The 12,273-nt window shown below is 31.2% G+C and overlaps 1 long non-coding RNA gene across 1 annotated transcript; it reads left to right on the top strand.

The window, feature by feature from the left end:
- The first annotated feature begins 4,598 nt into the window (after nt 1-4,598).
- On the top strand, nt 4,599-11,782 carry LOC148601847 (uncharacterized). Its single transcript, XR_015917215.1, has 5 exons — nt 4,599-4,700; nt 8,990-9,013; nt 9,787-9,828; nt 10,868-10,906; nt 11,662-11,782. It is a non-coding gene; the product is annotated as an uncharacterized LOC148601847 (long non-coding RNA).
- Nucleotides 11,783-12,273: the final 491 nt, after the last annotated feature.

Below are 12,273 nucleotides of genomic sequence, written 5' to 3'. Positions count from 1 at the left end.
TCGGGAGATTTGGAAGGTTTAGCAGGACTGTTCATGGAATTGCATGTGTATGGCATAAGCAATTAACATCAATAGCGAAAGGATTTGTGTAATACATTTCACTGACTGCTGTTTGAAAAAGTTAAATCTCAATTTTGATATTATTTATACTGTAACTTTTTATTTGTATTCCACTTTAATCTGGTTCGAATTAGCATTACAGTTGACTCTTTTTACATAATTATTATGTGTATTGAAATTAATTTTCCGCCATCTTTAAAAAGGAAATTGTAGGATGAAATGTCAATGAGATGGATGACGATATCCAGGTTTTACATTCACGAATACCGCAATAAAAATGTTCAATATATTGTTAAATATACGATATGTAAACTATCCTTACATATTATTTATATTAATAGCACCAGACTGTAAGTAAACCTAATGTTAGAAAACGTGCTATAATAGATTACATTTGCAAACTTCTGGCTAATGCAAGGACTTAACCAAAATGCAAATATTGAGTTATGCTATTGGTTTTGATTTTGCGCTCCTGTTATCCCCGTTAACTGTAAAAAAATATTTTCGCATATACTTATTGTCGCGATTCAGATATCTTTCAGATTACGCTTGTATTTATTTTTGCGAGTATCATTCTTCACAACATAAATTATATAATGCAGAAACATATTCACGATATTCACGATGATTATTTTTTACGATATTTTCTTGAATTGTACAAGACTATTAACTAAATGCTACATTCTGTTATAGAAACTTTACATTTTTTACGTTAAACTTTTCTGTTTTCTAAGCTTTTCCGTTGCTTCGAACATAAACCTATAGAATTGCGTCTTTCATCATGTTGCATCAAACTTTCATCTTACATCAATATTGAATTTGTATCCATACATGTAATATAATATCTGTAGATCTAATAAAATCTACAATTTAAAAACAGATTACACTCATTATAAGAGCATCAATTGTTTATAGATTGCGCTAAGGCCATATGTCAACATGGTGGATATTGTTTTAATCGCATCGATACATACTACTGCAAATGCCGCAGTGGTTACAGTGGAAAAAACTGCGAGAATGGTAATTATATTTCATGGTACTGTTAACATGTGTAAGGCTACTTACTGTCAAATAACAATTTCATATATATTTCATATTTTGTGGTCATTACTTGCAGTATATTGAACAAGTATCAACATCGAATAGCTAGTACCAGCTCCAGTTGAACCCCTGCGACACTGAGTGACAACTTTACCACGACCTTTATATCTGACGAAGTCGAGGTTGACCTAAGTGAGGTCGTGCGAAGATCGTAGCGAGCGTAATTGGATCTTGCAAGATTTGTGCAACTACGACCGCGCTAGGTTCATAATATTCATATATGGAAGTCGCAGCGAAATATGGTCGCATTGGTAGTGTTGTAGTGTCCTGGGTATTTTATTGTGTACTGTATCGAAATCGTGATACTTGCATACCATATTTGGAAGACATGTTGTCATAAGTATTATATTGATCATCACCCGATTATTTGAAGAAGTGCTTTTTTTCTTTCTATTGTAGCACCAAACTGTAAGTGTATCTATCATAGTTAATTCATTTCAATTGTTACAACCCTAAGACAGATCAATTTGTCGGAAGGAAAAAAAACGAATATGTAAAAATCCACTCGCCGTGCAATGTTAATGATCATTGACATATCAAAGGGAGTGAAGGTTTTAACTGTAAGGAACGGAGCTATTTGTACTAATAACGACTTTATTCATGACACATGCTGTCAAGTTATTGTAATGGGTGTTGTATCGACGATAGGGAAATGTAAGACTCGGCGCCTGCGTGATCTCTTCCCAATTACTTGTGTCCTTTACGACAATGCAATTTTGGGCCATTAATATTTCGGGACTTATATATATTTTGCATATATTTCATTTTAGGACGTCACTGACTCACTCACTCAATCATAGGGTTTTCACAAGGATTTGTCTGATTTACTATTAATTCAGTCCGATTTTTTTTTCTGAAATTCGCATTATATTTTAGTAATAATTTTTAACTTTTACAGTTTGCGATTCAAATCCATGTGCATATGGTTCATGTGTGAATCAACCTACGGGATTTAAATGTAACTGTCATAACGGCTATACAGGACAGACCTGTCGAGTCGGTAAATATATTTACTGAACATTTAGGATATTTACTGTTTTTTAAACATGTTCAGCTGCTTTTGGTAAGATTTTCTGACACTTTTTTTTTTTAACTTCGTATCATTAATATGTTTTTCCAAGTGACTCCCCTTCTTTTCATACTTTCATAAAATACGCCTTAAAATGTGATTTGGGAGTTTGTTTTATGGAACCCTATTATTTCTTCAGTGTTGTTAATATATATAACTTAATAAGACATCTATAAACATTCTTTTCGTGCCAAAACCTCAAATGCTTAAATCATGCACATATTAAAAACGCTTACCCATCATTTGTTTTACTTATTTTGTTCCAGCTCCAAAAATCTTAAAATATATTAATACCCTTGACAATCCTAAAAAAATAACTTAATACTTTTATGAACTTCTGCGTCCGTATCTTATATCAGAAACGCAGAAGAAAACATTACGAAAAAAACAAAAATTCTGGTCACAGCATCACTAATTAGTTTATACAGTCAAACCTGCTCTGCCGGTCACCTCAAATCACCGTTCACCTTCACGGTCATTTCAAAACCCGCCCAACTATTTTCTCTAAACAACATAAAACGGGAAATAAGGAAATACTTTTTTTATTGTCATATATTTTTTATCTGAATGATATTTTGATGAAAATATTTTTAAATACATGAATCTACTACTGAAAATGAAAGATAAATACATGTAATATTATGACAGAGGTAGTACAATCGAAAGGAATATGGGATAAAATGCTGACATCAAAGTCTTTATACAACACAATTTGAAACCTCATTCCAAAGGTCACCTCTGTATAAAGGTCACTTTGAGTATTCCCCAGAGGTGACTGCTTAATTCAGGTTTGACTGTATATCGGACCAATGTTGCATACACTTGCTAATGCATTAGCTAAATAACGAAATGGCTTACTAGTTATATGAACCTATATTTATAGACATTGGTAAAGTTTATATTTATATATAAAGTATATAAAAGATAACAGAATTTAAAAATATTGTAGAAAGAATGCACCTTTGTCAGTATAGAAAACTTAAGTCTCTTAAAATTCTTTACTGCAGTGTATGGTATAGGCTTATTGTGTAACCCTGTTCATCTTTTTTTGTCATTTCCAATAAGCAAATATATTTACGTTTAATCATTCATTTATTGTTCCGAAGTCCAAACGGAAGTGAAACTTTTTTTAAAATTCACAAAACGACATTACTTTTCAATTACAGCTTTCTAGTATTGCTTTTAGATTCAGAGAAGTAAAAACGAGTAAAGCTTGCGCATCATGCTTTGAAATTAAGCGATTTTAATCATGCCTTCATAAACTGTCCGAATCTAAGATTTTTGTAATGTTAATTAAGTAACAAATAACCATTACAGTCAAAGACATTCGACTTGATGTTAAAAGACATATAATAAAAGGTCTCAGAATGTGCTTAAGATATATCACGAAATAAGATAGTACTTGTGCTTACAAGTGATGCCCTATATATTTGTGTTAAAGATTTATCAATTAAACCATCATTCGATCGTTTATCAAAGGAATATTTCACAATGATAAGGACAAAACATGAAAAATAGATGCCAACAACAAAAACACGAAATAAGCAAATTACTACGTACATGAAAACAAAAGTAATTGAGCTAATTGACCTTACTACAAGATGGGAGTATGGACCAGATGCTCCGATCGGGTTAGCGTCCTCCGCTAATTTAGAAACGGTGATATAAAATATTGATATGAATAGTCATAACCCATTTTCTATACATAGTAATATATACTATACCTTTTGTATATGTTTTTGAAGCTCCAGATTGTAAGTATAAATTAAAATTATTCGGAACCAAAGTGCGTTAGCTACTATGATAAATACATTCAAAACAGGAATGTTCTTCATGCTAATGACTTGAATAAAGAATAATTTTGAATGACTTTGAATGTCACAACTGATTGATTATATTTTTCTTGATAACATTGTGGAGAATAATATTACAAAAATAAATTCACTTCAGCATAAGTAGTTTGAATATTTCATTAATTTTCATTGTAATAAATGTATACAATGCACACAATTTACATAGTGTGGTCCAAATATTTTTGATGATTGATACTCCATTCTACATTTTAAGAAAAATACAAATTTGTGGCTTTTAATTCCAATGTTTATTAATTTATTTACTTCACCAACAAGAGCCCACCGAAAAGGCTGTTTTCCACTCCCAACATTGGTCAAAAATTGTTTTGGATTATTGCCTCTGAAAGAAGTAATGACACATTTTCCCAAATATATCGAAAGTTTTGTTTTTAGTTTTGATACTCAAAATAGTAAAATAATGCTTTCAAAGTAATTGTGTATTTATATATTTTTCTGATAATGTTTAACCTAAATCTCTTGTCTTTGAAATATGTCTTTTTTTGTTCTTGTCTTAGTTTGTTCATCAAGTCCCTGTTTTCATGGATCTTGTGTGAATGAACCAACTGCATATCTCTGTGTCTGTAGGGATGGCTATTCCGGCCAACATTGTCATATTGGTAAATATAAATTGTTTTAAAATACTCATTTTTGCAGTTATTTGGAAACTGTATTGTTTTCAAAAATAGAAATACATTCATTCTAATGAGTAAGATTTAGAACTGAAGAATTAAACATTATGATATTATTTTATAGAATTTGGGAAAACTCTCTATCTTTCTCTTTCTTATTCATTTAGTCTAGTTACATGTATACTACAAGTGAGGTGTTGTGACCGAATGGTGAAAGGGATGTTTTGACCGGGAATATATGGAAACAATGATATAATGTTCAAATAATTTTAATCTTTTTTACGTATTCTTGAATTTGCACTAAAATGCATAACAATTGTTTGAAGATGCATTTTCTACATTTAACCAAAAGCAGTTACCAAATTTGTTTACAATCTATCGTAATAAAGGTATGACTTTCTGAAGTTCTCGTCCTGAATTGACGCGTACTCCTTACAAAGATGAAGACTTGTTTTGATGTTTGGGCCACAGGGACTATGTTTAATATTTTGAACGTTTGTATTGTTTATATACCGAAAATAACTTACTGTTATGGAAATGAGAAATTTAGAGCGCTACTGGTTTAACTCACGATTTCCGTTTGTTATACAGACTTTTCTTTTTACTATTCCCTTTGACTACTGCGTAGCGTTTATCAATTCGGTAATTTTATCATTACCCTTAAATGATGTTCACTGAATATTTCATATCAAAATCTGTATTACAAACCACGCATTTGGATACGATAAATAAAATTAATATGGTATCAAAGAATATCAATATAGAAAAAGGGATGTGAAAAAGGTATGTGATAGAAGCCTAATGTTGCGAAATATGCAAAGGGGTAAAATTAAGGGTAAGGGATATAGAACTACGGGTGTGATAAAAGGTATGATAAAAAGACAAATAATGCAATATAGGGTATGCGATATAGTCAAAGGAGTGAGATGTGTATCAGTTATGAGCCCAGAGGTGCAAAGGGGGGTATGATATAACGGTAAGGCTGCGATATAGAGTATTGGATATAGGTATATGTTGTAAAAACGTGTATGAGATAGAGTCATAGAGATGTAATATAGGGCATGCAATATATGCCTTTAATGGGAATGTAGTATAGGCCTGAGGGTTTAATAAAGGACATGAGATGTCTTGAGATGATATATAGGGTGTGCGAAATATACGCGGGTATGTTAAGGAGTTTTCTTGAACATCTGGTTGACGTTTGATCACGCGCACAAAACGTGACGTTTTAAGTTGGGAGATTATTTTCTGGACGTAACCAAAATCTATGTAAATAACACATAAGAATATTTTTAGTATTAAATGTAGTCCCTAGTTCTTTTAATTTATAAAATTACGATTGAATAAACCCTCATCTTTATGAAGAAACACAACATAACAAAAGTGACTGCATTTTTGTACCGATTTTGACGTCACAGAGAAGCTTGAAACGTCAGAGCACCTGAAGTAAACAAATAAGAAGTCATGTTTGCATTTATCGAGACACTACATTTCGATCATCGACGAATTCTGAAGTCATACATGTTACCAGTACAACAATTCTCCAAGTTTGGGTATGTGGTATCTTAAAATCTCTTTTTTGGAGTATAAGACGGTTGTAACTATGTACGGGACCGCCCGGGCGGGGTTCATTCATCACTGACCTACTAACATACATCGAGCAACTGCCATCAGAGTTTCAAACAGGAAAAATCATAATCTGCCGAAATGTATATTGAAATGATAAATATATTAACCCTATCACAAATTTGTAAATTGGTACTAGTAACTGCCTGTTTATATTATCTTATTTTAACAGTTTTAATCAAATTGTAAAGTACATTTTTAAACAAACACTATCTAAACAGGAATGCAAATTATTGTTTTCCTTTCAATAATATAGATCTATTCAATGACTTGTCAAATTGTTGTGTCATGTGTGAAAAATTATTTAATTCATTTCTACCCGTGTGACTGACCAGTAATTGCATGAAAGAAATGCTAATTTGAATTTTATTGTCTTTGTTTACAGATATTTCCCAACTCCAAGGTGTTTCAAAACCATGTACAGCAGGGTGAACTTTACTTATGGTTGATAGTTCTGTAACCTTGGTGATGGAATATCGAGTATAGAATATTACCGAACTTTAACAGTTTTCAACTGAGACTGACAAAAAACTTGGCTTATTAATTGTGACTAAATATTCCCTGGAATTTAGATGCAGGATTCAATTATGATTACAAGAACTGTTTGCAAAGTTAACAGAAGAAAGCATTTACTTGCCATAATTCATGTGTACATTAAACATGTACATTGAAATTGGATGTATTAGTAAAATACAAGTAGTTATGTGTTCAATGGAAAGTGCATTTGAAAAAAAAAGTTTTGTGCAAAATTATGTTTTAACTGCATCCAAATGACTGGATGGAGGTGTTAATGGAATCATATACTATAGGACAGGTACAGTGATCAATGTGATTAACAAAACTTTCTATAATTGCGCTAGCACTTAATTTTGTTGTGTATGTATACACAATTATTTTGAAAATAAAATGTTAAAAAAAAACATGATATCAAAAATATTTTGCAGGGAATTTTGTTCGCAGTACATGTTCAAAATGTGTTCATTCATTAAAACAGATCATACCTTTTCTTTTGCATTCTTAATCTGAACAAAAGTTGAAAAATCAGAAAATTTGACGAACCATCACCCTTCATGTTAATCATACATGTATGTGTTAAATATGAACTATAAAACAGACATTTCAGTATGTTCATAGCCATATTATATAAGTGAAAATCATTGAATTATTGCATGAATATACATGTACATGTACATGTGTCAACACTTAGCCCTAGCATATTTAAACAAATATACATGTAGTGATGTACAGACATATATAAAGCTGAATAAAGCTAATTTTGTACACCCTTAAAATAACTGTTATATACTTGTATTCCTTGAATGATGATACTTCATTCGCTACTATGGTGAAGTGTATTTGTGTATGCGTATGTGTGTGGGGAGAGGGGGGGGCTATGTCAAAATCACTATCATTGAACTATTTTGTCTGTGTACAAAGAAAAAGCAATGTTGTCTCATCTTATTTGGCAAATTGTTCATCAACTTTAAGTATCTATGATGATATCTCGTATTCCTTATAAAACAAATAATTTAGAGAGTTCAAATTGTACATGTACACTCATGCAACATATCACATTTACACTAAATACGAAGCCGCTACAAACTAAGTTATTTTAAAAAAACTTTCTGTATTCATTTATGTAGTTATCTGAGATTGACAAGTCGTAACAAATTTCTAATGTAAGAAAATATTGCCACGAAATTGTTGGATATGGAATATTTTCTACGATACCATACAAAAAAGGGGGGTACCCATGTTTTGTTTAGCAGAAAAAGGAGACATCTTTTACACAATTATTAACTTTTCTGCAAGTTATATTATAAATAACTACAATATTCAATGAAAAATGTTTTTATTTTTCAAAAAATAAGAAACTTAAAGCGTAGTCTGCTATATCGCAACTAAATCGGTTGTTCACACGTATCCGTCACATGTCAACGTATCTGAGGTCGCCATTGCGCTTGTTTCGTTGTCGCCGCTATGTGAAAAGGTATATGATAAGGAAATGCAAAAGTGCAGTGGTATGCTCTATGTCGATTTACCTGATTTATACTTCATTTCAAAGAGCATATTTCATTTTACCAGAAAACCGCTGCGGGAAGTTATCTATCGATAGCGTTTTGTATTAATATTCGTTAAAATACAAGGAAACGTCGAAATATCTCATCTCATGCAAGTTACGAGCCATTTTGTAACTTCCGCAGCACTTTTTGAAAAATATGCATATTCATTGACCTACCATTAAAATTTGGATCTACAAATTGGTCATCTTCCCACTGCACTTTTGACATTTATGTGGTCCGACCAAGGCTTGATTAACCGATTACGTGACTCACTTTTATTGCACATTTTGACATTTTGTTGATATTTTTGTGTTTGGGAAGTTTAATTCTATGCCCTTGTATACTTAAAATATGAACATCGACGAAATTTCACGTATCAAGATGAGTTTAAAAGTAGCTTGTTTCCGTTGATGAAAATATGACAATTTATTGACATTTCTCCTTAACACACCCGCGTAAATATGCCTAAGGTTTTGAAGTAGGGTATGTAATATGGTATCTAATTTAAAACAATCTTATTGAAATTATATGCATTTCATCTAGATATATCACATAACTTTACGAAACGTTTTTTTCCATTTACCTTAGCACCCACAACCACGGCACAAAGCAGTAAGTACACGCTTTGTAATAAACTGTTTAAATTTAATCAATGATTTGGAAAACAGTACAAATAAACCGCAAACATGTAATGAAGCTTATGTGATGCATATATGTATCATTTTAATTAAATATCGGATTTGTCAGATATTGTAAACAGACAAGCTGTACGGTTGTCATGGATATATTTGTTTTCACCTTTACCGTATCAGGTATCGAAACGAACATTTATTAGTTCTTGCCATTTAATGACCGACAGATCACACAAGCATTTACATTTAGAACGTAACTTTTTTTCTTTCTTTAAGCTTAATCATCCAATATTTCAAATATACTGTCACATATCTTAAAAGTTCAATCGTAAAAGCTACAACTATGAATTGATATTTTATGGAAGAGATCTGTTTTTCTATATATCAAAAACGATATACGAAAATTGTTCATGTACAAGCACTCAAAGAATTTAACTTCTTAAATATCAAAAATATAGTTACTTCATGTTCTTTGTTGTGTATATCTGTTTTCTATGTCTGGTCTTTGTCCCTAGATTACATTCTTTTGATTACAGCTATAACCTTGGTTCCCTTGATTACTTTTCAACATTTCTAGATTATAAAGGTCATATAAGGAAAACGAAGATCGATACAAATTAAAACTTCATTCAAAGCAAATGAAAAACACATAAAACATACTAAAAATGTGAATTAATAATCATCAAAATATTTGTTCAAGGGCAAGTTTCTTAAGCAAAAATTCTGACATATTTAAGAATATTTATTTTACAGTTCAGTGCGACCCAAACCGAAAGGCTACTCAACAAACTCTCTGTATGTATTGTAGTGAAAGTTTACATCAGGGAAACAAAACTATGATATGATTTGATATGAAGTTGGAAACAAATAAAAGTAGTAGCGAATCATGTGGTTAAAAAGGGTGAAACATTTAAAACCCACAACTTTAGAAAAATCAAAAGAACAACTAACTACAAATTGTACATTTAAAAACAAGAACCGAAGAAATACTATAAAACATGTTAAATGTTTACCCCCCCCCAACTTAAAATAAGACTGAACTGCTTTATATTGGTCATTAAGCTGGTTATTATGGCGCTGGTAGAATTTTACAAATGACGACTTTAATCTACGGCAACATCAACAATGTGAACTGCCTCAGTAATTTAAAATAGTGCTGTGCGCTGGTGCTCTTTATCGCCAAATAAGATTATATTGAAATCTTGTCTCATAAACCTTTGAAATGGCGACATTAATTCACCACGGAACAAAATAATGTCTTAGTAATTGTGGGAAATCTCTGTAAAAGCGATGAGAATAATAAACAATATGTATATTGATGTTTTTTATGGTGCAATGGACAGTATTTTAAACGCGACCTTCTTTGTAAGAACGGCAACATATTTTCATTATTTTATATTTCCGTCAATCTTCATGGTTATGCGCCGTTTAAATATAAAAAAAATCAATTGCTTTCAAAACAAGTTATCAAATTAAATCATTGGGTTAAAATGTTTGTATATCACCAGTATAGTCACAGCTCACAAAAAACAGGTGCACACGAATAGTCGCCTTTTTAGAATATGCATATCCAATTCAGTTACAATTACTTTGTTCATACAGTTATAAAAAGATAATATTTAATTGTTATCCAATACTTTTACCATTTGAACCATCTGACCAAATATTTATTTTAATGATGGAACAATAAACAAAAAACAAAATTCGGTAAGACTGTAAACTGGCATATTTATCAATCTAAATATAACGGAGATATATAACAACAAATTCTTTTTTTAAAAAGCATAATGTGATTTTGCTAGCAGTACCTATTTATTTTAATTTTTCTCACTAGCAACAGAAGCAAGCAAACATGTTCAGTCTCAAGGACTTGGTACGTTTAATACTAATTTGATGTCTTATGTTAATTTTCTATATTTTTTTTCTTGGTAGGAAATTTGCGAAAATGAAAATGAAAACGTTTCATAGAATAGTCTGAGCTTTACTCTTTGTAGAGTCAGGTAATTTTTAAATCATCATCAGTTAAAACAAACCAAAGCAGCAGCCTTAGTTGTTTCCGTACGGAAGAGAAGCGTTCCTTTTTCAACCGTGAGAGTTTCCTTATCACAAGCAAGGTTCGAAATAAACAGTTATACTTCATAATAACAACTTTGACTGAATGACAATGAAATGTAGATCACAATAAAGCCAGACTTTATAAAAAATCTACACTTTCTTGTTAAGCAGAAGTTAGTACCCTAGCGGTGCATCTGGTCCATGCTCCACGTTTTTCTTGGAGTTCGAGTTACTCATTTGTCTTTGCTTCTTTAAACATGCAATTTTGGTTATTTCATGTTTAACACTTGTAGTGTGTATCTTTCTGTCTTGCTTAATTGTTCGAATTTGACCCCCCCCCCCCGATTACTCTTCCACCAGCGGAAAATCGGTGATTGATAATATCATTTAATTGGCTAAGTAAAATAAGCCGGGAAAAGTTCATCATAACATAGTGAAGTGTATTTGTAAATTCTATATTGTGCATGAGAACAAATCAGCGAAAAGTTAGTAAATTAATTAAAACCAGGGACATTTTCAATGCGCAGACAGATTATTTAATGTTGAAATACATGTTTTGTATTTTTTTTTCAGTTCCACTTATTGGACGTTAACACTAGACAATAATTGGCACATATCGTCGGAACTACTTAGATATATCGGATATAACAACTACTGTTTTGCCTAAAAATGTTAAATATGATATGTTCATTTGTTTTGTTGTTTAGTTGTTTTCCTTTGTATTCTTTACGTTACGCAATCCAATTTATCTAACTTCTGGTTTGATAATTATAGTAATATAGGATCTAAGTTAACGTAGATATACACGAAAAGGCATACTCAGATGGAAAGTATAAATAGAATACCTCAAGCCTTAAAAATAGGACATCTGTCCTCTGGCCATGAAACCAAAGACGGAAACTATATCAATTGTTTACTAGTTAAATTTAGCTAAGACAATGCTACTATTTTCATATGATTTATAATGTATGTTTTTTGTTTGTTTGTTTACTAGTTTGTTTTTTTTTCTTGGAAAAAAGTTATATCTTTACAACTATGCAAAATATCCCAGACTAGACTACAAAATTTGTTCAAATTTAAACACATTTTGCATTAAAAGTTCAAAAAATACATACTAATGAATTGCAATCAGAGTATACTTTCACTGTCCAAAACATTTCAATTTAAATTTAAAAACGCAATCAA

The sequence above is a fragment of the Perna viridis genome, chromosome 12, assembly GCF_037379345.1.
Source record: "Perna viridis isolate PV_CMFRI_1.1 ecotype Kerala chromosome 12, ASM3737934v1, whole genome shotgun sequence".
In the NCBI taxonomy this organism is placed as follows: Eukaryota; Metazoa; Mollusca; class Bivalvia; order Mytilida; family Mytilidae; genus Perna; species Perna viridis.
The sequence above is the reverse complement of the archived record's forward strand: the minus strand, read 5'-3'. Positions and strand labels throughout refer to the sequence as shown.